The 23191-nt window shown below is 44.4% G+C and overlaps 75 pseudogenes; all 75 read right to left on the reverse strand.

Annotated features, from left to right (window-relative positions):
- Positions 1-39: 39 nt before the first annotated feature.
- On the reverse strand, positions 40-159 carry LOC146728101 (5S ribosomal RNA; annotated as a pseudogene).
- A 96-nt stretch (positions 160-255) lies between these two features.
- On the reverse strand, positions 256-375 carry LOC146728102 (5S ribosomal RNA; annotated as a pseudogene).
- Positions 376-711: 336 nt separating this feature from the next.
- On the reverse strand, positions 712-831 carry LOC146728103 (5S ribosomal RNA; annotated as a pseudogene).
- Positions 832-1143: 312 nt separating this feature from the next.
- On the reverse strand, positions 1144-1263 carry LOC146728104 (5S ribosomal RNA; annotated as a pseudogene).
- Positions 1264-1359: 96 nt separating this feature from the next.
- Positions 1360-1479, reverse strand: LOC146728105 (5S ribosomal RNA; annotated as a pseudogene).
- Positions 1480-1693: 214 nt separating this feature from the next.
- On the reverse strand, positions 1694-1813 carry LOC146728106 (5S ribosomal RNA; annotated as a pseudogene).
- Positions 1814-1909: 96 nt separating this feature from the next.
- LOC146728107 (5S ribosomal RNA) lies at positions 1910-2029 on the reverse strand (annotated as a pseudogene).
- A 311-nt stretch (positions 2030-2340) lies between these two features.
- On the reverse strand, positions 2341-2460 carry LOC146728108 (5S ribosomal RNA; annotated as a pseudogene).
- Positions 2461-2556: 96 nt separating this feature from the next.
- On the reverse strand, positions 2557-2676 carry LOC146728109 (5S ribosomal RNA; annotated as a pseudogene).
- A 430-nt stretch (positions 2677-3106) lies between these two features.
- LOC146728110 (5S ribosomal RNA) lies at positions 3107-3226 on the reverse strand (annotated as a pseudogene).
- Positions 3227-3440: 214 nt separating this feature from the next.
- LOC146728111 (5S ribosomal RNA) lies at positions 3441-3560 on the reverse strand (annotated as a pseudogene).
- Positions 3561-3656: 96 nt separating this feature from the next.
- On the reverse strand, positions 3657-3776 carry LOC146728112 (5S ribosomal RNA; annotated as a pseudogene).
- A 96-nt stretch (positions 3777-3872) lies between these two features.
- On the reverse strand, positions 3873-3992 carry LOC146728113 (5S ribosomal RNA; annotated as a pseudogene).
- A 96-nt stretch (positions 3993-4088) lies between these two features.
- LOC146728114 (5S ribosomal RNA) lies at positions 4089-4208 on the reverse strand (annotated as a pseudogene).
- A 311-nt stretch (positions 4209-4519) lies between these two features.
- Positions 4520-4639, reverse strand: LOC146728115 (5S ribosomal RNA; annotated as a pseudogene).
- A 312-nt stretch (positions 4640-4951) lies between these two features.
- Positions 4952-5071, reverse strand: LOC146728116 (5S ribosomal RNA; annotated as a pseudogene).
- A 96-nt stretch (positions 5072-5167) lies between these two features.
- LOC146728117 (5S ribosomal RNA) lies at positions 5168-5287 on the reverse strand (annotated as a pseudogene).
- Positions 5288-5501: 214 nt separating this feature from the next.
- LOC146728118 (5S ribosomal RNA) lies at positions 5502-5621 on the reverse strand (annotated as a pseudogene).
- Positions 5622-5717: 96 nt separating this feature from the next.
- On the reverse strand, positions 5718-5837 carry LOC146728119 (5S ribosomal RNA; annotated as a pseudogene).
- A 96-nt stretch (positions 5838-5933) lies between these two features.
- Positions 5934-6053, reverse strand: LOC146728120 (5S ribosomal RNA; annotated as a pseudogene).
- Positions 6054-6388: 335 nt separating this feature from the next.
- On the reverse strand, positions 6389-6508 carry LOC146728121 (5S ribosomal RNA; annotated as a pseudogene).
- A 312-nt stretch (positions 6509-6820) lies between these two features.
- LOC146728122 (5S ribosomal RNA) lies at positions 6821-6940 on the reverse strand (annotated as a pseudogene).
- A 96-nt stretch (positions 6941-7036) lies between these two features.
- LOC146728123 (5S ribosomal RNA) lies at positions 7037-7156 on the reverse strand (annotated as a pseudogene).
- Positions 7157-7370: 214 nt separating this feature from the next.
- LOC146728124 (5S ribosomal RNA) lies at positions 7371-7490 on the reverse strand (annotated as a pseudogene).
- Positions 7491-7586: 96 nt separating this feature from the next.
- On the reverse strand, positions 7587-7706 carry LOC146728125 (5S ribosomal RNA; annotated as a pseudogene).
- A 311-nt stretch (positions 7707-8017) lies between these two features.
- LOC146728126 (5S ribosomal RNA) lies at positions 8018-8137 on the reverse strand (annotated as a pseudogene).
- Positions 8138-8233: 96 nt separating this feature from the next.
- LOC146728127 (5S ribosomal RNA) lies at positions 8234-8353 on the reverse strand (annotated as a pseudogene).
- A 430-nt stretch (positions 8354-8783) lies between these two features.
- On the reverse strand, positions 8784-8903 carry LOC146728128 (5S ribosomal RNA; annotated as a pseudogene).
- A 214-nt stretch (positions 8904-9117) lies between these two features.
- LOC146728129 (5S ribosomal RNA) lies at positions 9118-9237 on the reverse strand (annotated as a pseudogene).
- A 96-nt stretch (positions 9238-9333) lies between these two features.
- LOC146728130 (5S ribosomal RNA) lies at positions 9334-9453 on the reverse strand (annotated as a pseudogene).
- Positions 9454-9549: 96 nt separating this feature from the next.
- Positions 9550-9669, reverse strand: LOC146728131 (5S ribosomal RNA; annotated as a pseudogene).
- Positions 9670-9765: 96 nt separating this feature from the next.
- Positions 9766-9885, reverse strand: LOC146728132 (5S ribosomal RNA; annotated as a pseudogene).
- Positions 9886-10196: 311 nt separating this feature from the next.
- On the reverse strand, positions 10197-10316 carry LOC146728133 (5S ribosomal RNA; annotated as a pseudogene).
- Positions 10317-10412: 96 nt separating this feature from the next.
- Positions 10413-10532, reverse strand: LOC146728134 (5S ribosomal RNA; annotated as a pseudogene).
- Positions 10533-10962: 430 nt separating this feature from the next.
- Positions 10963-11082, reverse strand: LOC146728135 (5S ribosomal RNA; annotated as a pseudogene).
- A 96-nt stretch (positions 11083-11178) lies between these two features.
- LOC146728136 (5S ribosomal RNA) lies at positions 11179-11298 on the reverse strand (annotated as a pseudogene).
- Positions 11299-11394: 96 nt separating this feature from the next.
- On the reverse strand, positions 11395-11514 carry LOC146728137 (5S ribosomal RNA; annotated as a pseudogene).
- A 96-nt stretch (positions 11515-11610) lies between these two features.
- LOC146728138 (5S ribosomal RNA) lies at positions 11611-11730 on the reverse strand (annotated as a pseudogene).
- A 96-nt stretch (positions 11731-11826) lies between these two features.
- On the reverse strand, positions 11827-11946 carry LOC146728139 (5S ribosomal RNA; annotated as a pseudogene).
- Positions 11947-12160: 214 nt separating this feature from the next.
- LOC146728140 (5S ribosomal RNA) lies at positions 12161-12283 on the reverse strand (annotated as a pseudogene).
- A 96-nt stretch (positions 12284-12379) lies between these two features.
- LOC146728141 (5S ribosomal RNA) lies at positions 12380-12499 on the reverse strand (annotated as a pseudogene).
- A 214-nt stretch (positions 12500-12713) lies between these two features.
- LOC146728142 (5S ribosomal RNA) lies at positions 12714-12833 on the reverse strand (annotated as a pseudogene).
- Positions 12834-12925: 92 nt separating this feature from the next.
- Positions 12926-13045, reverse strand: LOC146728143 (5S ribosomal RNA; annotated as a pseudogene).
- A 96-nt stretch (positions 13046-13141) lies between these two features.
- LOC146728144 (5S ribosomal RNA) lies at positions 13142-13261 on the reverse strand (annotated as a pseudogene).
- Positions 13262-13357: 96 nt separating this feature from the next.
- Positions 13358-13477, reverse strand: LOC146728145 (5S ribosomal RNA; annotated as a pseudogene).
- A 96-nt stretch (positions 13478-13573) lies between these two features.
- On the reverse strand, positions 13574-13692 carry LOC146728146 (5S ribosomal RNA; annotated as a pseudogene).
- Positions 13693-14004: 312 nt separating this feature from the next.
- Positions 14005-14124, reverse strand: LOC146728147 (5S ribosomal RNA; annotated as a pseudogene).
- Positions 14125-14338: 214 nt separating this feature from the next.
- LOC146728148 (5S ribosomal RNA) lies at positions 14339-14461 on the reverse strand (annotated as a pseudogene).
- A 96-nt stretch (positions 14462-14557) lies between these two features.
- LOC146728149 (5S ribosomal RNA) lies at positions 14558-14677 on the reverse strand (annotated as a pseudogene).
- Positions 14678-14769: 92 nt separating this feature from the next.
- LOC146728150 (5S ribosomal RNA) lies at positions 14770-14889 on the reverse strand (annotated as a pseudogene).
- Positions 14890-14985: 96 nt separating this feature from the next.
- On the reverse strand, positions 14986-15105 carry LOC146728151 (5S ribosomal RNA; annotated as a pseudogene).
- A 96-nt stretch (positions 15106-15201) lies between these two features.
- LOC146728152 (5S ribosomal RNA) lies at positions 15202-15321 on the reverse strand (annotated as a pseudogene).
- Positions 15322-15417: 96 nt separating this feature from the next.
- On the reverse strand, positions 15418-15537 carry LOC146728153 (5S ribosomal RNA; annotated as a pseudogene).
- A 525-nt stretch (positions 15538-16062) lies between these two features.
- On the reverse strand, positions 16063-16182 carry LOC146728154 (5S ribosomal RNA; annotated as a pseudogene).
- Positions 16183-16493: 311 nt separating this feature from the next.
- Positions 16494-16613, reverse strand: LOC146728155 (5S ribosomal RNA; annotated as a pseudogene).
- Positions 16614-16924: 311 nt separating this feature from the next.
- Positions 16925-17044, reverse strand: LOC146728156 (5S ribosomal RNA; annotated as a pseudogene).
- Positions 17045-17140: 96 nt separating this feature from the next.
- LOC146728157 (5S ribosomal RNA) lies at positions 17141-17260 on the reverse strand (annotated as a pseudogene).
- A 96-nt stretch (positions 17261-17356) lies between these two features.
- On the reverse strand, positions 17357-17476 carry LOC146728158 (5S ribosomal RNA; annotated as a pseudogene).
- A 312-nt stretch (positions 17477-17788) lies between these two features.
- Positions 17789-17908, reverse strand: LOC146728159 (5S ribosomal RNA; annotated as a pseudogene).
- A 96-nt stretch (positions 17909-18004) lies between these two features.
- On the reverse strand, positions 18005-18124 carry LOC146728160 (5S ribosomal RNA; annotated as a pseudogene).
- Positions 18125-18221: 97 nt separating this feature from the next.
- On the reverse strand, positions 18222-18340 carry LOC146728161 (5S ribosomal RNA; annotated as a pseudogene).
- Positions 18341-18554: 214 nt separating this feature from the next.
- On the reverse strand, positions 18555-18674 carry LOC146728162 (5S ribosomal RNA; annotated as a pseudogene).
- A 96-nt stretch (positions 18675-18770) lies between these two features.
- Positions 18771-18890, reverse strand: LOC146728163 (5S ribosomal RNA; annotated as a pseudogene).
- A 311-nt stretch (positions 18891-19201) lies between these two features.
- Positions 19202-19321, reverse strand: LOC146728164 (5S ribosomal RNA; annotated as a pseudogene).
- Positions 19322-19535: 214 nt separating this feature from the next.
- LOC146728165 (5S ribosomal RNA) lies at positions 19536-19655 on the reverse strand (annotated as a pseudogene).
- Positions 19656-19750: 95 nt separating this feature from the next.
- Positions 19751-19870, reverse strand: LOC146728166 (5S ribosomal RNA; annotated as a pseudogene).
- A 96-nt stretch (positions 19871-19966) lies between these two features.
- Positions 19967-20086, reverse strand: LOC146728167 (5S ribosomal RNA; annotated as a pseudogene).
- A 526-nt stretch (positions 20087-20612) lies between these two features.
- LOC146728168 (5S ribosomal RNA) lies at positions 20613-20732 on the reverse strand (annotated as a pseudogene).
- A 96-nt stretch (positions 20733-20828) lies between these two features.
- On the reverse strand, positions 20829-20948 carry LOC146728169 (5S ribosomal RNA; annotated as a pseudogene).
- A 96-nt stretch (positions 20949-21044) lies between these two features.
- LOC146728170 (5S ribosomal RNA) lies at positions 21045-21164 on the reverse strand (annotated as a pseudogene).
- Positions 21165-21260: 96 nt separating this feature from the next.
- On the reverse strand, positions 21261-21380 carry LOC146728171 (5S ribosomal RNA; annotated as a pseudogene).
- Positions 21381-21476: 96 nt separating this feature from the next.
- Positions 21477-21596, reverse strand: LOC146728172 (5S ribosomal RNA; annotated as a pseudogene).
- A 525-nt stretch (positions 21597-22121) lies between these two features.
- LOC146728173 (5S ribosomal RNA) lies at positions 22122-22241 on the reverse strand (annotated as a pseudogene).
- A 311-nt stretch (positions 22242-22552) lies between these two features.
- On the reverse strand, positions 22553-22672 carry LOC146728174 (5S ribosomal RNA; annotated as a pseudogene).
- Positions 22673-22768: 96 nt separating this feature from the next.
- LOC146728175 (5S ribosomal RNA) lies at positions 22769-22888 on the reverse strand (annotated as a pseudogene).
- Positions 22889-23191: the final 303 nt, after the last annotated feature.

Consider the following 23191-nt stretch of genomic DNA (forward strand, 5'->3'; position numbering starts at 1 on the left):
GAAAAAGTTAGTATGTAACGTGGAATAAAAAAGTTGATGACCCTACTGCACGTGGTATTCCCAGCCGGTCTCCCATGCTAGTACTAACCACGCCCGATGCATCTTAACTTCAGTGATCCGACGAGAACTGGTGTATTCTGCAATGGTTTTGCAGTAGGCTGAATATTCGTCGGAATTGGATGTCATTTAATGCTACGGCGAGGCAAAAAATCATGGGTAAAAGTTACTATGTTTTCTGCAATAAAAATGTTCATCAGCCTACTGCACGTGGTATTCCCAGCCGGTCTCCCATGCAAGTACTAACCACGCCCGATGCAGCTTAACTTCAGTGATCGGACGAGAACTGGTGTATTCTGCATTGGTTTTGCAGTAGGCTGAATATTGGTCGGAATTGGATGTCATTTAATGCTACGGCTAGGCAAAAAATCCCGGGAAAAAGTTAGTATGTACGGTGGAATAAAAATGTTGATGAGCCTAATGCACATGGTATTCCCAGCCGGTCTCCCATGCAAGTACTAACCACGCCCGATGCAGCTTAACTTCAGTGATCGGACGAGAACTGGTGTATTCTGCAATAAAAATGTTCATCAGCCTACTGCACGTGGTATTCCCAGCCGGTCTCCCGTCGGAATTGGATGTCATTTAATGCTACGGCTAGGCAAAAAATCATGGCTAAAAGTTACTATGTAATGTGGAATAAAAATGTTGATGAGCCTACTGCTCGTGGTATTCCCAGCCAGTCTCCCATGCAAGTACTAACCACGCCCGATGCAGCTTAACTTCAGTGATCGGACGAGAACTGGTGTGTTCTGCAATGGTTTGGCAGTAGGCTGAGTAGTCATCAGAATTGGATGTTGTTTAACGCTTCGGCTAGGCAAAAAATCCCGTGAAAATTTTGGTATGTACGGTGGAATAAAGATGTTGATAAGCCTACTGCAAGTGGTATACCCAACCGGTCTCCCATGCAAGTATTAACCACGCCAGATGCAGCTTAACTTCAGAGATTGAACGAGAACTGGTGTATTCTGCTATGGTTTGGCAGTAGGCAAAATATTCGTCCGAATTGTATGTCATTTAATGATTCGTCTAGGCAAAAAATCATGGGAAAAAGTTAGTATGTAATGTGGAATAAAAATGTTGATGAGCCTACTGCACGTGGTATTCCCAGCCGGTCTCCCATGCAAGTACTAACCACGCCCGATGCAGCTTACCTTCAGTGATCGGACAAGAACTGGTGTGTTCTGCAATGGTTTGACAGTAGGCTGAATATTCGTCAGAATTGCATGTCGTTTAACGCTTCGGTAAATCAAAAAATCCCGGGACAAAGTTGGTATGTACGGTGGAATAAAAATGCTGAGGAGGCTACTCCAGATGGTATTCCCAGCCGGTCTCCCATGCAAGTACTAACCACGCCCGATGCAGCTTAACTTCAGTGATCGGACGAGAACTGGTGTATTCTGCAATGGTTTGGCAGTAGGCTGGATATTCGTCGGAATTGGATGTAATTTAATACTTCGGCTAGGCAAAAAATCCCGGGAAAAAGTTAGTATGTAGGGCGGAATAAAAATGTTGATGAGCCTAATGCACGTGGTATTCCCAGCCGGTCTCCCATGCAAGTACTAACCACGCCCGATGCAGCTTAAGTTCAGTGATCGGACGAGAACTGGTGTATTCTGCAATAAAAATGTTCATCAGCCTACTACACGTGGTATTCCCAGCCGGTCTCCCATGCAAGTACTAACCACGCCCGATGCAGCTTAACTTCAGTGATCGGACGAGAACTGGTGTATTCTGCATTGGTTTTGCAGCAGGCTGAATATTCGTCGGAATTGGATGTCATTTAATGCTACGGCTAGGCAAAAAATCAAAGGAAAAAGTTAGTATGTAACGTGGAATAAAAAAGTGGATGACCCTACTGCACGTGGTATTCCCAGCCGGTCTCCCATGCTAGTACTAACCACGCCCGATGCATCTTAACTTCAGTGATCCGACGAGAACTGGTGTATTCTGCAATGGTTTTGCAGTAGGCTGAATATTCGTCGGAATTGGATGTCATTTAATGCTACGGCTAGGCAAAAAATCATGGATAAAAGTTACTATGTAATGTGGAATAAAAATGTTGATGAGCCTACTGCTCGTGGTATTCCCAGCCAGTCTCCCATGCAAGTACTAACCACGCCCGATGCAGCTTAACTTCAGTGATCGGACAAGAATGGTGTGTTCTGCAATGGTTTGACAATAGGCTGAATATTCGTCAGAATTGCATGTCGTTTAACGCTTCGGTAAGGCAAACAATCCAGGGAAAAATTTGGTATGTACGGTGGAATAAAAATGTTGATAAGCCTACTGCACATGGTATTCCCAGCCGGTCTCCCATGCAAGTACTTACCACGTCCGATGCAGCTTAACTTCAGTGATCGGACGAGAACTGGTGTGTTCTGCAATGGTTTGGCAGTAGGCTGAGTATTCGTCAGAATTGGATGTCGTTTAACGCTTCGGCTAGGCAAAAAATCCCGTGAAAATGTTGGTATGTACGGTGGAAAAAAGATGTTGATAAGCCTACTGCAAGTGGTATTCCCAACCGGTCTCCCATGCAAGTATTAACCACGCCAGATGCAGCTTAACTTCAGAGATCGAACGAGAACTGGTGTATTCTGCTATGGTTTGGCAGTAGGCAGAATATTCGTCCGAATTGCATGTCGTTTAACGCTTCGGTAAATCAAAAAATCCCGGGACAAAGTTGGTATGTACGGTGGAATAAAAATGTTGAGAAGGCTACTGCAGATGGTATTCCCAGCCGGTATCCCATGCAAGTTGCTAACCACGCCCGATGCAGCTTAACTTCAGTGATCGGACGAGAACTGGTGTATTCTGCAATGGTTTGGCAGTAGGCTGGATATTCGTCGGAATTGATGTAATTTAATACTTCGGCTAGGCAAAAAATCCCGGGAAAAATTTAGTATGTACGGTGGAATAAAAATGTTGATGAGCCTAATGCACGTGGTATTCCAAGCCGGTCTCCCATGCAAGTACTAACCACGCCTGATGCAGCTTAATTTCAGTGATCGGACGAGAACTGGTGTATTCTGCAATAAAAATGTTCATCAGCCTACTGCACGTGGTATTCCCAGCCGGTCTCCCATGCAATTACTAACCACGCCCGATGCAGCTTAACTTCAGTGATCGGACGAGAACTGGTGTATTCTGCATTGGTTTTGCAGTAGGCTGAATATTCGTCGGAATTGGATGTCATTTAATGCTACGGCTAGGCAAAAAATCCCGGGAAAAAGTTAGTATGTACGGTGGAATAAAAATGTTGATGAGCCTAATGCACATGGTATTCCCAGCCGGTCTCCCATGCAAGTACTAACCACGCCCGATGCAGCTTAACTTCAGTGATCGGACGAGAACTGGTGTATTCTGCAATAAAAATGTTCATCAGCCTACTGCACGTGGTATTCCCAGCCGGTCTCCCATGCAAGTACTAACCACGCCCGATGCAGCTTAACTTCAGTGATCGGACGGAAACTGGTGTATTCTGCATTGGTTTGGCAGTAGGCTGAATATTCGTCGGAATTGGATGTCATTTAATGCTACGGCTAGGCAAAAAATCATAGGAAAAAGTTAGTATGTAATGTGGAATAAAGATGTTGATGAGCCTACTGCACGTGGTATTCTCAGCCGGTCTCCCATGCTAATACTAACCACGCCCGATGCAGCTTAGCTTCAGTGATCCGACGAGAACTGGTGTATTCTGCAACGGTTTTGCAGAAGGCTGAATATTCGTCGGAATTGCATGACGTTTAACGCTTCGGTAAGGCAAAAAATCTCGGGAAAAAGTTGGTATGTACGGTGGAATAAAAATGTTGAGAAGCCTACTTCACATGGTTTTCCCAGCCGGTCTCCGATTCAAGTACTAACCACTCCCGATGCAGCTTAACTTCAGTGATCAGACGAGAACTGGTGTATTCTGCACTGGTTTGGCAGAAGGCAGGATATTTGTCAGAATTGGATGTAATTTAATACTTCGGCTAGGCAAAAAATCCCGGGAAAAAGTTAGTATGTACGGTGGAATAAAAATGTTGATGAGCCTAATGCACGTGGTATTCCCAGCCGGTCTCCCGGGCAAGTACTAACCACGCCCAATGCAGCTTAACTTCAGTGATCGGACGAGAACTGGTGTATTCTGCATTGGTTTTGCAGCAGGCTGAATATTCGTCGGAATTGGATGTCATTTAATGCTACGGCTAGGCAAAAAATCATGGGTAAAAGTTACTATGTAATGTGGAATAAAAATGTTGATGAGCCTACTGCTCGTGGTATTCCCAGCCAGTCTCCCATGCAAGTACTAACCACGCCCGATGCAGCTTAACTTCAGTGATCGGACAAGAATGGTGTGTTCTGCAATGGTTTGACAATATGCTGAATATTCGTCAGAATTGCATGTCGTTTAACGCTTCGGTAAGGCAAACAATCCAGGGAAAAAGTTGGTATGTACGGTGGAATAAAAATTTTGATAAGCCTACTGCACATGGTATTCCCAGCCGGTCTCCCATGCAAGAACTTACCACGTCCGATGCAGATTAACTTCAGTGATCGGACGAGAACTGGTGTGTTCTGCAATGGTTTGGCAGTAGGCTGAGTAGTCATCAGAATTGGATGTTGTTTAACGCTTCGGCTAGGCAAAAAATCCCGTGAAAATTTTGGTATGTACGGTGGAATAAAGATATTGATAAGCCTACTGCAAGTGGTATACCCAACCAGTCTCCCATGCAAGTATTAACCACGCCAGATGCAGCTTAACTTCAGAGATCGAACGAGAACTGGTGTATTCTGCTATGGTTTGGCAGTAGGCAGAATATTCGTCCGAATTGTATGTCATTTAATGATTCGTCTAGGCAAAAAATCATGGGAAAAAGTTAGTATGTAATGTGGAATAAAAATGTTGATGAGCCTACTGCACGTGGTATTCCCAGCCGGTCTCCCATGCAAGTACTAACCACGCGCGATGCAGCTTACCTTCAGTGATCGGACAAGAACTGGTGTGTTCTGCAATGGTTTGACAGTAGGCCGAATATTCGTCAGAATTGCATGTCGTTTAACGCTTCGGTAAATCAAAAAATCCCGGGACAAAGTTGGTATGTACGGTGGAATAAAAATGCTGAGAAGGCTACTCCAGATGGTATTCCCAGCCGGTCTCCCATGCAAGTACTAACCACGCCCGATGCAGCTTAACTTCAGTGATCGGACGAGAACTGGTGTATTCTGCAATGGTTTGGCAGTAGGCTGGATATTCGTCGGAATTGGATGTAATTTAATACTTCGGCTAGGCAAAAAATCCCGTGAAAAAGTTAGTATGTAGGGCGGAATAAAAATGTTGATGAGCCTAATGCACGTGGTATTCCCAGCCGGTCTCCCATGCAAGTACTAACCACGCCCGATGCAGCTTAAGTTCAGTGATCGGACGAGAACTGGTGTATTCTGCAATAAAAATGTTTATCAGCCTACTACACGTGGTATTCCCAGCCGGTCTCCCATGCAAGTACTAACCACTCCCGATGCAGCTTAACTTCAGTGATCGGACGAGAACTGGTGTATTCTGCATTGGTTTTGCAGCAGGCTGAATATTCGTCGGAATTGGATGTCATTTAATGCTACGGCTAGGCAAAAAATCAAAGGAAAAAGTTAGTATGTAAAGTGGAATAAAAAAGTTGATGACCCTACTGCACGTGGTATTCCCAGCCGGTCTCCCATGCTAGTACTAACCACGCCCGATGCATCTTAACTTCAGTGATCCGACGAGAACTGGTGTATTCTGCAATGGTTTTGCAGTAGGCTGAATATTCGTCGGAATTGGATGTCATTTAATGCTACGGCTAGGCAAAAAATCATGGGTAAAAGTTACTATGTATTCTGCAATAAAAATGTTCATCAGCCTACTGCACGTGGTATTCCCAGCCGGTCTCCCATGCAAGTACTAACCACGCCCGATGCAGCTTAACTTCAGTGATCGGACGAGAACTGGTGTATTCTGCATTGGTTTTGCAGTAGGCTGAATATTCGTCGGAATTGGATGTCATTAATGCTACGGCTAGGCAAAAAATCCCGGGAAAAAGTTAGTATGTACGGTGGAATAAAAATGTTGATGAGCCTAATGCACATGGTATTCCCAGCCGGTCTCCCATGCAAGTACTAACCACGCCCGATGCAGCTTAACTTCAGTGATCGGACGAGAACTGGTGTATTCTGCAATAAAAATGTTCATCAGCCTACTGCACGTGGTATTCCCAGCCGGTCTCCCGTCGGAATTGGATGTCATTTAATGCTACGGCTAGGCAAAAAATCATGGCTAAAAGTTACTATGTAATGTGGAATAAAAATGTTGATGAGCCTACTGCTCGTGGTATTCCCAGCCAGTCTCCCATGCAAGTACTAACCACGCCCGATGCAGCTTAACTTCAGTGATCGGACGAGAACTGGTGTGTTCTGCAATGGTTTGGCAGTAGGCTGAGTAGTCATCAGAATTGGATGTTGTTTAACGCTTCGGCTAGGCAAAAAATCCCGTGAAAATTTTGGTATGTACGGTGGAATAAAGATGTTGATAAGCCTACTGCAAGTGGTATACCCAACCGGTCTCCCATGCAAGTATTAACCACGCCAGATGCAGCTTAACTTCAGAGATTGAACGAGAACTGGTGTATTCTGCTATGGTTTGGCAGTAGGCAAAATATTCGTCCGAATTGTATGTCATTTAATGATTCGTCTAGGCAAAAAATCATGGGAAAAAGTTAGTATGTAATGTGGAATAAAAATGTTGATGAGCCTACTGCACGTGGTATTCCCAGCCGGTCTCCCATGCAAGTACTAACCACGCCCGATGCAGCTTACCTTCAGTGATCGGACAAGAACTGGTGTGTTCTGCAATGGTTTGACAGTAGGCTGAATATTCGTCAGAATTGCATGTCGTTTAACGCTTCGGTAAATCAAAAAATCCCGGGACAAAGTTGGTATGTACGGTGGAATAAAAATGCTGAGGAGGCTACTCCAGATGGTATTCCCAGCCGGTCTCCCATGCAAGTACTAACCACGCCCGATGCAGCTTAACTTCAGTGATCGGACGAGAACTGGTGTATTCTGCAATGGTTTGGCAGTAGGCTGGATATTCGTCGGAATTGGATGTAATTTAATACTTCAGCTAGGCAAAAAATCCCGGGAAAAAGTTAGTATGTAGGGCGGAATAAAAATGTTGATGAGCCTAATGCACGTGGTATTCCCAGCCGGTCTCCCATGCAAGTACTAACCACGCCCGATGCAGCTTAAGTTCAGTGATCGGACGAGAACTGGTGTATTCTGCAATAAAAATGTTCATCAGCCTACTACACGTGGTATTCCCAGCCGGTCTCCCATGCAAGTACTAACCACGCCCGATGCAGCTTAACTTCAGTGATCGGACGAGAACTGGTGTATTCTGCATTGGTTTTGCAGCAGGCTGAATATTCGTCGGAATTGGATGTCATTTAATGCTACGGCTAGGCAAAAAATCAAAGGAAAAAGTTAGTATGTAACGTGGAATAAAAAAGTGGATGACCCTACTGCACGTGGTATTCCCAGCCGGTCTCCCATGCTAGTACTAACCACGCCCGATGCATCTTAACTTCAGTGATCCGACGAGAACTGGTGTATTCTGCAATGGTTTTGCAGTAGGCTGAATATTCGTCGGAATTGGATGTCATTTAATGCTACGGCTAGGCAAAAAATCATGGGTAAAAGTTACTATGTAATGTGGAATAAAAATGTTGATGAGCCTACTGCTCGTGGTATTCCCAGCCAGTCTCCCATGCAAGTACTAACCACGCCCGATGCAGCTTAACTTCAGTGATCGGACAAGAATGGTGTGTTCTGCAATGGTTTGACAATAGGCTGAATATTCGTCAGAATTGCATGTCGTTTAACGCTTCGGTAAGGCAAACAATCCAGGGAAAAAGTTGGTATGTACGGTGGAATAAAAATGTTGATAAGCCTACTGCACATGGTATTCCCAGCCGGTCTCCCATGCAAGTACTTACCACGTCCGATGCAGCTTAACTTCAGTGATCGGACGAGAACTGGTGTGTTCTGCAATGGTTTGGCAGTAGGCTGAGTATTCGTCAGAATTGGATGTCGTTTAACGCTTCGGCTAGGCAAAAAATCCCGTGAAAATGTTGGTATGTACGGTGGAAAAAAGATGTTGATAAGCCTACTGCAAGTGGTATTCCCAACCGGTCTCCCATGCAAGTATTAACCACGCCAGATGCAGCTTAACTTCAGAGATCGAACGAGAACTGGTGTATTCTGCTATGGTTTGGCAGTAGGCAGAATATTCGTCCGAATTGCATGTCGTTTAACGCTTCGGTAAATCAAAAAATCCCGGGACAAAGTTGGTATGTACGGTGGAATAAAAATGTTGAGAAGGCTACTGCAGATGGTATTCCCAGCCGGTATCCCATGCAAGTTGCTAACCACGCCCGATGCAGCTTAACTTCAGTGATCGGACGAGAACTGGTGTATTCTGCAATGGTTTGGCAGTAGGCTGGATATTCGTCGGAATTGATGTAATTTAATACTTCGGCTAGGCAAAAAATCCCGGGAAAAAATTAGTATGTACGGTGGAATAAAAATGTTGATGAGCCTAATGCACGTGGTATTCCAAGCCGGTCTCCCATGCAAGTACTAACCACGCCTGATGCAGCTTAATTTCAGTGATCGGACGAGAACTGGTGTATTCTGCAATAAAAATGTTCATCAGCCTACTGCACGTGGTATTCCCAGCCGGTCTCCCATGCAAGTACTAACCACGCCCGATGCAGCTTAACTTCAGTGATCGGACGAGAACTGGTGTATTCTGCATTGGTTTTGCAGTAGGCTGAATATTCGTTGGAATTGGATGTCATTTAATGCTACGGCTAGGCAAAAAATCCCGGGAAAAAGTTAGTATGTACGGTGGAATAAAAATGTTGATGAGCCTAATGCACATGGTATTCCCAGCCGGTCTCCCATGCAAGTACTAACCACGCCCGATGCAGCTTAACTTCAGTGATCGGACGAGAACTGGTGTATTCTGCAATAAAAATGTTCATCAGCCTACTGCACGTGGTATTCCCAGCCGGTCTCCCATGCAAGTACTAACCACGCCCGATGCAGCTTAACTTCAGTGATCGGACGGAAACTGGTGTATTCTGCATTGGTTTGGCAGTAGGCTGAATATTCGTCGGAATTGGATGTCATTTAATGCTACGGCTAGGCAAAAAATCATAGGAAAAAGTTAGTATGTAATGTGGAATAAAGATGTTGATGAGCCTACTGCACGTGGTATTCTCAGCCGGTCTCCCATGCTAATACTAACCACGCCCGATGCAGCTTAGCTTCAGTGATCCGACGAGAACTGGTGTATTCTGCAACGGTTTTGCAGAAGGCTGAATATTCGTCGGAATTGCATGACGTTTAACGCTTCGGTAAGGCAAAAAATCCCGGGAAAAAGTTGGTATGTACGGTGCAATAAAAATGTTGAGAAGCCTACTTCACATGGTATTCCCAGCCGGTCTCCGATTCAAGTACTAACCACTCCCGATGCAGCTTAACTTCAGTGATCAGACGAGAACTGGTGTATTCTGCACTGGTTTGGCAGAAGGCAGGATATTCGTCAGAATTGGATGTAATTTAATACTTCGGCTAGGCAAAATATCCCGGGAAAAAGTTAGTATGTACGGTGGAATAAAAATGTTGATGAGCCTAATGCACGTGGTATTCCCAGCCGGTCTCCCGGGCAAGTACTAACCACGCCCAATGCAGCTTAACTTCAGTGATCGGACGAGAACTGGTGTATTCTGCATTGGTTTTGCAGCAGGCTGAATATTCGTCGGAATTGGATGTAATTTAATACTTCGGCTAGGCAAAATATCCCGGGAAAAAGTTAGTATGTACGGTGGAATAAAAATGTTGATGAGCCTAATGCACGTGGTATTCCCAGCCGGTCTCCCGGGCAAGTACTAACCACGCCCGATGCAGCTTAACTTCAGTGATCGGACAAGAATGGTGTGTTCTGCAATGGTTTGACAATAGGCTGAATATTCGTCAGAATTGCATGTCGTTTAACGCTTCGGTAAGGCAAACAATCCAGGGAAAAAGTTGGTATGTACGGTGGAATAAAAATGTTGATAAGCCTACTGCACATGGTATTCCCAGCCGGTCTCCCATGCAAGAACTTACCACGTCCGATGCAGATTAACTTCAGTGATCGGACGAGAACTGGTGTGTTCTGCAATGGTTTGGCAGTAGGCTGAGTATTCGTCAGAATTGGATGTCGTTTAACGCTTCGGCTAGGCAAAAAATCCCGTGAAAATGTTGGTATGTACGGTGGAAAAAAGATGTTGATAAGCCTACTGCAAGTGGTATTCCCAACCGGTCTCCCATGCAAGTATTAACCACGCCAGATGCAGCTTAACTTCAGAGATCGAACGAGAACTGGTGTATTCTGCTATGGTTTGGCAGTAGGCAGAATATTCGTCCGAATTGCATGTCGTTTAACGCTTCGGTAAATCAAAAAATCCCGGGACAAAGTTGGTATGTACGGTGGAATAAAAATGTTGAGAAGGCTACTGCAGATGGTATTCCCAGCCGGTCTTCCATGCAAGTGCTAACCACGCGCGATGCAGCTTAACTTCAGTGATCGGACGAGAACTGGTGTATTCTGCAATGGTTTGGCAGTAGGCTGGATATTCGTCGGAATTGGATGTAATTTAATACTTCGGCTAGGCAAAAAATCCCGGGAAAAATTTAGTATGTACGGTGGAATAAAAATGTTGATGAGCCTAATGCACGTGGTATTCCAAGCCGGTCTCCCATGCAAGTACTAACCACGCCCGATGCAGCTTAAGTTCAGTGATCGGACGAGAACTGGTGTATTCTGCAATAAAAATGTTCATCAGCCTACTGCACGTGGTATTCCCAGCCGGTCTCCCATGCAAGTACTAACCACGCCCGATGCAGCTTAACTTCAGTGATCGGACGGAAACTGGTGTATTCTGCATTGGTTTGGCAGTAGGCTGAATATTCGTCGGAATTGGATGTCATTTAATGCTATGGCTAGGCAAAAAATCATAGGAAAAAGTTAGTATGTAATGTGGAATAAAGATGTTGATGAGCCTACTGCACGTGGTATTCTCAGCCGGTCTCCCATGCTAATACTAACCACGCCCAATGCAGCTTAGCTTCAGTGATCCGACGAGAACTGGTGTATTCTGCAATGGTTTTGCAGAAGGCTGAATATTCGTCGGAATTGGATGTCATTTAATGCTACGGCTAGGCAAAAAATCATGGGTAAATGTTAGTATGTAATGTGGAATAAAAATGTTGATGAGCCTACTGCACGTGGTATTCCCAGCCGATCTCCCATGCAAGTACTAACCACGCCCGATGCAGCTTAACTTCAGTGATCGGACAAGAACTGGTGTGTTCTGCAATGGTTTGACAGCAGGCTGAATATTCGTCAGAATTGCATGTCGTTTAACGCTTCGGTAAGGCAAAAAATCCCGGGAAAAAGTTGGTATGTACGGTGGAATAAAAATGTTGAGAAGCCTACTTCACATGGTATTCCCAGCCGGTCTCCGATTCAAGTACTAACCACTCCCGATGCAGCTTAACTTCAGTGATCAGACGAGAACTGGTGTATTCTGCACTGGTTTGGCAGAAGGCTGGATATTCGTCAGAATTGGATGTAATTTAATACTTCGGCTAGGCAAAAAATCCCGGGAAAAAGTTAGTATGTACGGTGGAATAAAAATGTTGATGAGCCTAATGCACGTGGTATTCCCAGCCGGTCTCCCGGGCAAGTACTAACCACGCCCAATGCAGCTTAACTTCAGTGATCGGACGAGAACTGGTGTATTCTGCAATGGTTTGGCAGTAGGCTGAATATTCGTCCGAATTGTATGTCATTTAATGCTTCGTCTAGGCAAAACATCATGGGAAAAAGTTAGTATGTAATGTGGAATAAAAATGTTGATGAGCCCACTGCACGTGGTATTCCCAGCCGGTCTCGCGTGCAAGAACTAACCACGCCCGATGCGGCTTAACTTCAGTGATCGGACGAGAAGTGGTGTATTCTGCAATAAAAATGTTCATCAGCCTGCGGCACGTGGTATTCCCAACCAGTCTCTTCCCATGCAAGTACTAACCACGCCCGATGCAGCTTAACTTCAGTGATCGGACGAGAACTGGTGTATTCTGCAATGATTTGGCAGTAGGCTGAATATTCGTCGGAATTGGATGTCATTTAATGCTACGGCTAGGCAAAAAATCATAGGAAAAATTTAGTATGTAATGTGGAATAAAAATGTTGATGAGCATACTGCACGTGGCATTCCCAGCCGATCTCCCATTCAAGTACTTACCACGTCCGATGCAGCTTAACTTCAGTGATCGGACGAGAACTGGTGTGTTCTGCAATGGTTTGGCAGTAGGCTGGATATTCGTCGGAATTGGATGTAATTTAATACTTCGGCTAGGCAAAAAATCCCGGAAAAAAGTTAGTATGTACGGTGGAATAAAAATGTTGATGAGCCTAATGCACGTGGTATTCCCAGTCGGTCTCCCATGCAAGTACTAACCACGCCCGATGCAGCTTAAGTTCAGTGATCGGACGAGAACTGGTGTATTCTGCAATAAAAATGTTCATCAGCCTACTGCACGTGGTATTCCCAGCCGGTCTCCCATGCAAGTACTAACCACGCCCGATGCAGCTTAACTTCAGTGATCGGACGAGAACTGGTGTATTCTGCATTGGTTTTGCAGTAGGCTGAATATTCGTCGGAATTGGATGTCATTTAATGCTACGGCTAGGCAATCATAGGAAAAAGTTAGTATGTAATGTGGAATAAAAATATTGATGACCCTACTGCACGTGGTATTCCCAGCCGGTCTCCCATGCAAGTATTAACCACGCCAGATGCAGCTTAACTTCAGAGATCGAACGAGAACTGGTGTATTCTGCTATGGTTTGGCAGTAGGCAGAATATTCGTCCGAATTGTATGTCATTTAATGATTCGTCTAGGCAAAAAATCATGGGAAAATGTTAGTATGTAATTTGGAATAAAAATGTTGATGAGCCTACTGCACGTGGTATTCCCAGCCGGTCTCCCATGCAAGTCCTAACCACGCCCGATGCAGGTTAACTTCAGTGATCGGACAACAACTGGTGTGTTCTGCAATGGTTTGACAGTAGGCTGAATATTCGTCAGAATTGCATGTCGTTTAACGCTTCGGTAAATCAAAATATCCCGGGACAAAGTTGGTATGTACGGTGGAATAAAAATGTTGAGAAGGCTACTGCAGATGGTATTCCCAGCCTGTCTCCCATGCAAGTACTAACCACGCCCGATGCAGCTTAACTTCAGTGATCGGACAAGAACTGGTGTATTCTGCAATGGTTTGGCAGTAGGCTGGATATTCGTCGGAATTGGATGTAATTTAATACTTCGGCTAGGCAAAAAATCCCGGGAAAATGTTAGTATGTACGGTGGAATAAAAATGTTGATGAGCCTAATGCACGTGGTATTCCCAGCCGGTCTCCCATGCAAGTACTAACCACGCCGATGCAGCTTAACTTCAGTGATCGGACAAGAACTGGTGTGTTCTGCAATGGTTTGACAGCAGGCTGAATATTCGTCAGAATTGCATGTCGTTTAACGCTTCGGTAAGGCAAAAAATCCCGGGAAAAAGTTGGTATGTACGGTGGAATAAAAATGTTGAGAAGCCTACTTCACATGGTATTCCCAGCCGGTCTCCGATTCAAGTACTAACCACTCCCGATGCAACTTAACTTCAGTGATCAGACGAGAACTGGTGTATTCTGCACTGGTTTGGCAGAAGGCTGGATATTCGTCAGAATTGGATGTAATTTAATACTTCGGCTAGGCAAAAAATCCCGGGAAAAAGTGAGTATGTACGGTGGAATAAAAATGTTGATGAGCCTAATGCACGTGGTATTCCCAGCCGGTCTCCCGGGCAAGTACTAACCACGCACAATGCAGCTTAACTTCAGTGATCGGACGAGAACTGGTGTATTCTGCAATGGTTTGGCAGTAGGCTGAATATTCGTCCGAATTGTATGTCATTTAATGCTTCGTCTAGGCAAAACATCATGGGAAAAAGTTAGTATGTAATGTGGAATAAAAATGTTGATGAGCCCACTGCACGTGGTATTCCCAGCCGGTCTCGCGTGCAAGAACTAACCACGCCCGATGTGGCTTAACTTCAGTGATCGGACGAGAACTGGTGTATTCTGCAATAAAAATGTTCATCAGCCTGCGGCACGTGGTATTCCCAGCCAGTCTCCTCCCATGCAAGTACTAACCACGCCCGATGCAGCTTAACTTCAGTGATCGGACGAGAACTGGTGTATTCTGCAATGATTTGGCAGTAGGCTGAATATTCGTCGGAATTGGATGTCATTTAATGCTACGGCTAGGCAAAAAATCATAGGAAAAATTTAGTATGTAATGTGGAATAAAAATGTTGATGAGCATACTACACGTGGCATTCCCAGCCGGTCTCCCATTCAAGTACTTACCACGTCCGATGCAACTTAACTTCAGTGATCGGACGAGAACTGGTGTGTTCTGCAATGGTTTGGCAGTAGGCTGGATATTCGTCGGAATTGGATGTCATTTAATGCTACGGCTAGGCAATCATAGGAAAAAGTTAGTATGTAATGTGGAATAAAAATATTGATGACCCTACTGCACGTGGTATTCCCAGCCGGTCTCCCATGCAAGTGCTAACCACGCCCGATGCAGCTTAACTTCAGCGATCGGACGAGAAATGGTGTATTCTGCAATGGTTTGGCAGTAGGCTGAATATTCGTTCGAATTGTATGTCATTTAATGCTTCGTCTATGCAAAAAATCATGGGATAAAGTTAGTATGTAATGTGGAATAAAAATGTTGATGAGACTACTGCACGTGGTATTCCCAGCCAGTCTCCCCTGCAAGTACTAACCACGCCCAATGCAACTTAACTTCAGTGATCGGATGAGAACTGGTGTAGTCTGCAATGGATTGGCAGTAGGCTGAATATTCGTTGGAATTGGATGTCGTTTAATGCTTCGGCTAGGCAAAAAATCCCGCGAAAAAGTTAATATGTACGGTGGAATAAAAATGTTGATGAGCCCACTGCACGTGGTATTCCCAGCCGGTCTCCCATGCAAGTACTAACCACACCCGATACAACTTAACTTCAGTGAGCGGAAGAGAACTGGTGTATTCTGCAATGGTTTGGCAGTAGGCTGAATATTCGTCGGAATTGGATGTCATTTAATGCTACGGCTAGGCAAAAAATCATAGGAAAAATTTAGTATGTAATGTGGGATAAAAATGTTGATAAGCCTACTGCACGTGGTATTCCCAGCCGGTCTCCCATGCAAGTACTAACCACGCCAGATGCAGCTTAACTTCAGTGATCGGACGAGAACTGGTGTATTCTGCAATGGTTTGGCAGTAGGCTGAATATTCGTTCGAATTGTATGTCATTTAATGTTTCGTCTAGGCAAAACATCCCGGAAAAAAGTTAGAATGTACGGTGGAATAAAAATGTTGATGAACCTAATGCACATGGTATTCCCAGCCAGTCTCCCATGCAAGTACTAACCACGCCCGATGCAGCTTAACTTCAGCGATCGGACGATAACCTGTGTATTCTTCAATGGTTTGGCAGTAGGCTGAATATTCGTTGGAATTGGATGTCGTTTAATGCTTCGGCTAGGCAAAAAATCCCGCGAAAAAGTTAGTATGTACGGTGGAATAAAAATGTTGATGAGCTTACTGCATGTGGTATTCTCAGCCGGTCTCCCATGCAAGTACTAACCACGTCCGGTGGGCTTTACTTCAGTGATCGGACGAGAATTGGTGTATTCTGCAATGGTTTGTCAGTAGGCTGAAAATTCGTCGGAATTGGATGACATTTAATGCTTCAGCTAGGCAAAAAATTCCTGGAAAAGGTTAGTATGAACTACGGAATAATTTTTTATGAGACTACTACACGTGGTATTCCCAACCGGTCTCCCATGCAAGTACTAACCATGCCCGATGCAGGTTAACTTCAGTGATCGGGCGAGAACTGGTGTATTCTGCATTGGTTTGGCAGTAGGCTGAATATTCGTCGCAATTGAATGTCATTTAATGCTTCGGCTAGGCAAAAAATCATGGAAAAAAGATAGTATGTACAGTGAAATAGAAATGTTGATGAGCCAACTGCACGTGGTATCCTCAGCCGGTTTCCCATACAAGTACTAACCACGTCCGGTGAGCTGGACTTCAGTGATCAGACGAGAACTGGTGTATTCTGCAATGGTTTTGCAGTAGGCTGAATATTCGTCGCAATTGAATGTCATGTAATGCTACGGCTAGGCAAAAAATCATGGGAAAAAGATAGTATGTAATGTGGAATAAAAATGTTGATGAGCCTACTGCACGTGGTGTTCCCAGTAGGTCTCCAATGCAAGTACTAACCACGCCCAATGCAGATTAACTTAAATGATCCGATGTGAACTGGTGTATTCTGCAATGGTTTGGCAGTAGGCTGAATATTCGTTCGAATTGTATGTCATCTAATGTTTCGTCTAGGCAAAAAATCCCGCGAAAAAGTTAGTATGTACGGTGGAATAAAAATGTTGATGAGCTTACTGCATGTGGTATTCTCAGCCGGTCTCCCATGCAAGTACTAACCACGTCCGGTGGGCTTTACTTCAGTGATCGGACGAGAATTGGTGTATTCTGCAATGGTTTGTCAGTAGGCTGAAAATTCGTCGGAATTGGATGACATTTAATGCTTCAGCTAGGCAAAAAATTCCTGGAAAAGGTTAGTATGTAATGTGGAATAAAAATGTTGATGAGCCTACTGCACGTGGTATTCCCAGCCGGTCTCCCATGCAAGTACTAACCACGCCCAATGCAGATTAACTTAAATGATCCGATGTGAACTGGTGTATTCTGCAATGGTTTGGCAGTAGGCAGAATGTTCGTCCGAATTGTATGTCATTTAATGATTCGTCTAGGCAAAAAATCATGGGAAAAAGTTAGTATGTAATGTGGAATAAAAATGTTGATGAGCCTACTGCACGTGGTATTCCCAGCCGGTCTCCCATGCAAGTCCTAACCACGCCCGATGCAGCTTAACTTCAGTGATCGGACAACAACTGGTGTGTTCTGCAATGGTTTGACAGTAGGCTGAATATTCGTCAGAATTGCATGTCGTTTAACGCTTCGGTAAATCAAAAAATCCCGGGACAAAGTTGGTTTGTACGGTGGAATAAAAATGTTGAGAAGGCTACTGCAGATGGTATTTCCAGCCTGTCTCCCATGCAAGTACTAACCACGCCCGATGCAGCTTAACTTCAGTGATCGGACGAGAACTGGTGTATTCTGCAATGGTTTGGCAGTAGGCTGGATATTCGTCGGAATTGGATGTAATTTAATACTTCGGCTAGGCAAAAATTCCCGGGAAAATGTTAGTATGTACGGTGGAATAAAAATGTTCATGAACCTAATGCACGTGGTATTGCCAGCCGGTCTCCCATGCAAGTAGTAACCACGCCCGATGCAGCTTAAGTTCAGTGATCGGACGAGAACTGGTGTATTCTGCAATGGTTTTGCAGTAGGCTGAAGATTCATTAGAATTGGATGTCATTTAATGCTACGGCTAGGCAAAAAATCATAGGAAAACGTTAGTATGTAATGTGGAATAAAAATGTTGATGACCCTACTGCACGTGGTATTCCCAGCCGGTCTCCCATGCTAGTACTAACCACGCCCGATGCATCTTAACTTCAGTGATCCGACAAGAACTGGTGTATTCTGCAATGGTTTTGCAGTAGGCTGAATATTCGTCGGAATTGGATGTTTTTTAATGCTACGGCTAGGCAAAAAATCATGGGTAAAAGTTACTATGTAATGTGGAATAAAAATGTTGATGAGCCTACTGCACATGGTATTCCCAGCCGGTCTCCCATGCAAGTACTAACCACGCCCTATGCAGCTTAACTTCAGTGATCGGACAAGAACTGGTGTGTTCTGCAATGGTTTGAGAGTAGGCTGAATATTCGTCGGAATTGCATGTCGTTTAACGCTTCGGTAAATCATAAAATCCCGGGACAAAGTTGGTATGTACGGTGGAATAAAAAATGTTGAGAAGGCTACTGCACATGGTATTCCCAGCCGGTCTCCCATGCAAGTACTATCCAAGCCCCATCCAGCTTAAATTCAGTGATCGACGAGAACTGGTGTATTCTGCAATGGTTTGGCAGTAGGCTGGATATTCGTCGGAATTGGATGTAATTAAATACTTCGGCTAGGCAAAAAAATCCGGGAAAAAGTTAGTATGTACGGTGGAATAAAAATGTTGATGAGCCTAATGCACGTGGTATTCCCAGCCGGTCTCCCATGCAAGTACTAACCACGCCCGATGCAGCTTAACTTCAGTGATCGGACGAGAACTGGTGTATTCTGCAATAACAATGTTCATCAGCCTACTGCACGTGGTATTCCCAGCCGGTCTCCCATGCAAGTACTAACCACGCCCGATGCAGCTTAACTTCTGTGATCGGACGGAAACTTGTGTATTCTGCATTGGTTTGGCAGAAGGCTGAATATTCGTCGGAATTGGATGTCATTTAATGCTATGGCTAGGCAAAAAATCATAGGAAAACGTTAGTATGTAATGTGGAATAAAGATGTTGATGAGCCTACTGCACGTGGTATTCCCAGCCGGTCTCCCATGCTAGTACTATCTACGCCCGATGCAGCTTAGCTTCAGTGATCCGACGAGAACTGGTGTATTCTGCAATGGTTTTGCAGAAGGCTGAATATTCGTCGGAATTGGATGTCATTTAATGCTACGGCTAGGCAAAAAATCATGGGTAAAAGTTAGTATGTAATGTGGAATAAAAATGTTGATGAGTCTACTGCACGTGGTATTCCCAGCCGATCTCCCATGCAAGTACTAACCACGCCCGATGCAGCTTAACTCAGTGATCGGAAAATAACTGGTGTGTTCTGCAATGGTTTGACAGTAGGCTGAATAATCGTCAGAATTGCATGTCGTTTAACGCTTCGGTAAGGCAAAAAATCCCGGGAAAAAGTTGGTATGTACGGTGGAATAAAAATGTTGAGAAGCCTACTGCACATGGTATTCCCAGCCGGTCTCCCATGCAAGTACTAACCACTCCCGATGCAGCTTAACTTCAGTGATCAGACGAGAACTGGTGTATTCTGCAATGGTTTGGCAGTAGGCTGGATATTCGTCGGAATTGGATGTAATTTAATACTTCGGCTAGGCAAAAAATCCCAGGAAAAAGTTAGTATGTACGGTGGAAAAAAAATGTTGATGAGCCTAATGCACGTGGTATTCCCAGCCGGTCTCCCATGCAAGTACTAACCACGCCCGATGCAGCTTAACTTCAGTGATCGGACGAGAACTGGTGTATTCTGCAATAAAAAAGTTCTACAGCCTACTGCACGTGGTATTCCCAGCCGCTCTCCCATGCAAGTGCTAACCACGCCCGATGCAGCTTAACTTCAGCGATCGGACGAGAACTGGTGTATTCTGCAATGGTTTGGCAGTAGGCTGAATATTTGTCGGAATTGGATGTAATTTAATACCTCGGCTAGGCAAAAAATCCCAGGAAAAAGTTAGTATGTATGGTGGAAAAAAATGTTGATGAGCCTAATGCACGTGGTATTCCCAGCCGGTCTCCCATGCAAGAACTAACCACGCCTGATGCAGCTTAACTTCAGTGATCGGACGAGAACTGGTGTATTCTGCAATGGTTTGGCAGTAGGCTGAATATTCGTTCGAATTGTATGTCATTTAATGTTTCGTCTAGGCAAAACATCCCGGGAAAAAGTTAGAATGTACGGTGGAATAAAAATGTTGATGAGCCTACTGCACGTGGTATTCCCAGCCGGTCTCCCATGCAAGTACTAACCACGCCCGATGCAACTTAACTTCTGTGATCGGAAGAGAACTGGTGTATTCTGCAATGGATTGGCAGTAGGCTGAATATTCGTTGGAATTGGATGTCGTTTAATGCTTCGGCAAGGCAAAAAATCCCGCGAAAAAGTTAGAATGTACGGTGGAATAAAAATGTTGATGAGCTTACTGCATGTGGTATTCTCAGCCGGTCTCCCATGCAAGTACTAACCACGTCCAGTGGGCTTAACTTCAGTGATCGGAGGAAAACAGGTGTATTCTGCATTGGTTTGGCAGTAGGCTGAATATTCGTCGGAATTGGATGTCATTTAATGCTACGGCTAGGCAAAAAATCATAGGAAAAAGTTAGTATGTACGGTGGAATAAAAAAGTTGTTCAGCCTACTGCAAGTGGTATTCTCAGCCGGTCTCCCATGCAAGTACTAACCACGTCCAGTGGGCTTAACTTCAGTGATCGGAGGAAAACTGGTGTATTCTGCAATGGTTTGTCAGTAGGCTGAATATTTGTCGGAATTTGCTGTATTTGAATAATTCGGCTAAGTAAAAAATCGCTGGAAAAAGTTAGAATGTAATGTGGAATAAAAATGTTGATGGGGCTACTGCACGTGGCATTCCCAGCAGGTCTCCCATGCAAGTACTAACCACGCCCGATGCAGCTTAACTTCAGTGATCGGAGGAGAACGAGTATATTCTGCAATGGTTTGTCAGTAGGCTGAATATTCGTCGGAATTTTAAGTATTTTAATAATTCGGCTAAGCAAAACATCCCGGGAAAAAGTTAGAATGTACGGTGGAATAAAAATGTTGATGGGCCTAATGCACTTGGTATTCCCAGCCGGTCTCCCATGCAAGTGCTAACCACGCCCGATGCAGCTTAACTTCAGCGATCGGACGAGAAATGGTGTATTCTGCAATGGTTTGGCAGTAGGCTGAATATTCGTTCGAATTGTATGTCATTTAATGCTTCGTCTATGCAAAAAATCATGGGATAAAGTTAGTATGTAATGTGGAATAAAAATGTTGATGAGACTACTGCACGTGGTATTCCCAGCCGGTCTCCCCTGCAAGTACTAACCACGCCCAATGCAACTTAACTTCAGTGATCGGATGAGAACTGGTGTAGTCTGCAATGGATTGGCAGTAGGCTGAATATTCGTTGGAATTGGATGTCGTTTAATGCTTCGGCTAGGCAAAAAATCCCGCGAAAATGTTAATATGTACGGTGGAATAAAAATGTTGATGAGCCCACTGCACGTGGTATTCCCAGCCGGTCTCCCATGCAAGTACTAACCACACCCGATACAACTTAACTTCAGTGAGCGGAAGAGAACTGGTGTATTCTGCAATGGTTTGGCAGTAGGCTGAATATTCGTCGGAATTGGATGTCATTTAATGCTACGGCTAGGCAAAAAATCATAGGAAAAATTTAGTATGTAATGTGGGATAAAAATGTTGATAAGCCTACTGCACGTGGTATTCCCAGCCGGTCTCCCATGCAAGTACTAACCACGCCAGATGCAGCTTAACTTCAGTGATCGGACGAGAACTGGTGTATTCTGCAATGGTTTGGCAGTAGGCTGAATATTCGTTCGAATTGTATGTCATTTAATGTTTCGTCTAGGCAAAACATCCCGGAAAAAAGTTAGAATGTACAGTGGAATAAAAATGTTGATGAACCTAATGCACATGGTATTCCCAGCCAGTCTCCCATGCAAGTACTAACCACGCCCGATGCAGCTTAACTTCAGCGATCGGACGATAACCTGTGTATTCTTCAGTGGTTTGGCAGTAGGCTTAATATTCGTTGGAATTGGATGTCGTTTAATGCTTCGGCTAGGCAAAAAATCCCGCGAAAAAGTTAGTATGTACGGTGGAATAAAAATGTTGATGAGCTTACTGCATGTGGTATTCTCAGCCGGTCTCCCATGCAAGTACTAACCACGTCCGGTGGGCTTTACTTCAGTGATCGGACGAGAATTGGTGTATTCTGCAATGGTTTGTCAGTAGGCTGAAAATTCGTCGGAATTGGATGACATTTGATGCTTCAGCTAGGCAAAAAATTCCTGGAAAAGGTTAGTATGAACTACGGAATAATTTTTTATGAGACTACTACACGTGGTATTCCCAACCGGTCTCCCATGCAAGTACTAACCATGCCCGATGCAGGTTAACTTCAGTGATCGGGCGAGAACTGGTGTATTCTGCATTGGTTTGGCAGTAGGCTGAATATTCGTCGCAATTGAATGTCATTTAATGCTTCGGCTAGGCAAAAAATCATGGAAATAAGATAGTATGTACAGTGAAATAGAAATGTTGATGAGCCAACTGCACGTGGTATCCTCAGCCGGTTTCCCATACAAGTACTAACCACGTCCGGTGAGCTGGACTTCAGTGATCAGACGAGAACTGGTGTATTCTGCAATGGTTTTGCAGTAGGCTGAATATTCGTCGCAATTGAATGTCATGTAATGCTACGGCTAGGCAAAAAATCATGGGAAAAAGATAGTATGTAATGTGGAATAAAAATGTTGATGAGCCTACTGCACGTGGTGTTCCCAGTAGGTCTCCAATGCAAGTACTAACCACGCCCAATGCAGATTAACTTAAATGATCCGATGTGAACTGGTGTATTCTGCAATGGTTTGGCAGTAGGCTGAATATTCGTTCGAATTGTATGTCATCTAATGTTTCGTCTAGGCAAAAAATCATGGGAAAATGTTAGTATGTAATGTGGAATAAAAATGTTGATGAGCCTACTGCACGTTGTATTCCCAGCCGGTCTCCCATGCAAATATTAACCACGTCCGATGCAGCTTAACTTCAGTGATCGGACGAGAACTGGTGTATTCTGCAATGGTTTGGCAGTAGGCTGAATATTCGTCAGAATTGGATGTCGTTTAATGCTTCGGCTAGGCAAAAAATCCCGGGAAAAAGTTGGTATGTAAGGTGGAATGAAAATGTTGATAGGCCTACTGCACGTGGTATTCCCAGCCGGTCTCCCATGCAAGTACTAACCATGCCCGATGCAGCTTAACTTCAGTGATCGGACGAGAACTGGTAGTGGCAAAGTACTGAAAAGTAGTGGCAAAGTGCTGAAAAGTGTTGCAAAGTACTGAAAAGTTATGACAAGTGCTGAAAAGTAGTGGCAAAGTACTGAGAAGCAGAGGCAAAGT

Source organism: Saccoglossus kowalevskii, unplaced genomic scaffold (assembly GCF_978046115.1).
Source record: "Saccoglossus kowalevskii unplaced genomic scaffold, keSacKowa6.1 SCAFFOLD_24, whole genome shotgun sequence".
NCBI classification, from domain to species: Eukaryota; Metazoa; Hemichordata; class Enteropneusta; family Harrimaniidae; genus Saccoglossus; species Saccoglossus kowalevskii.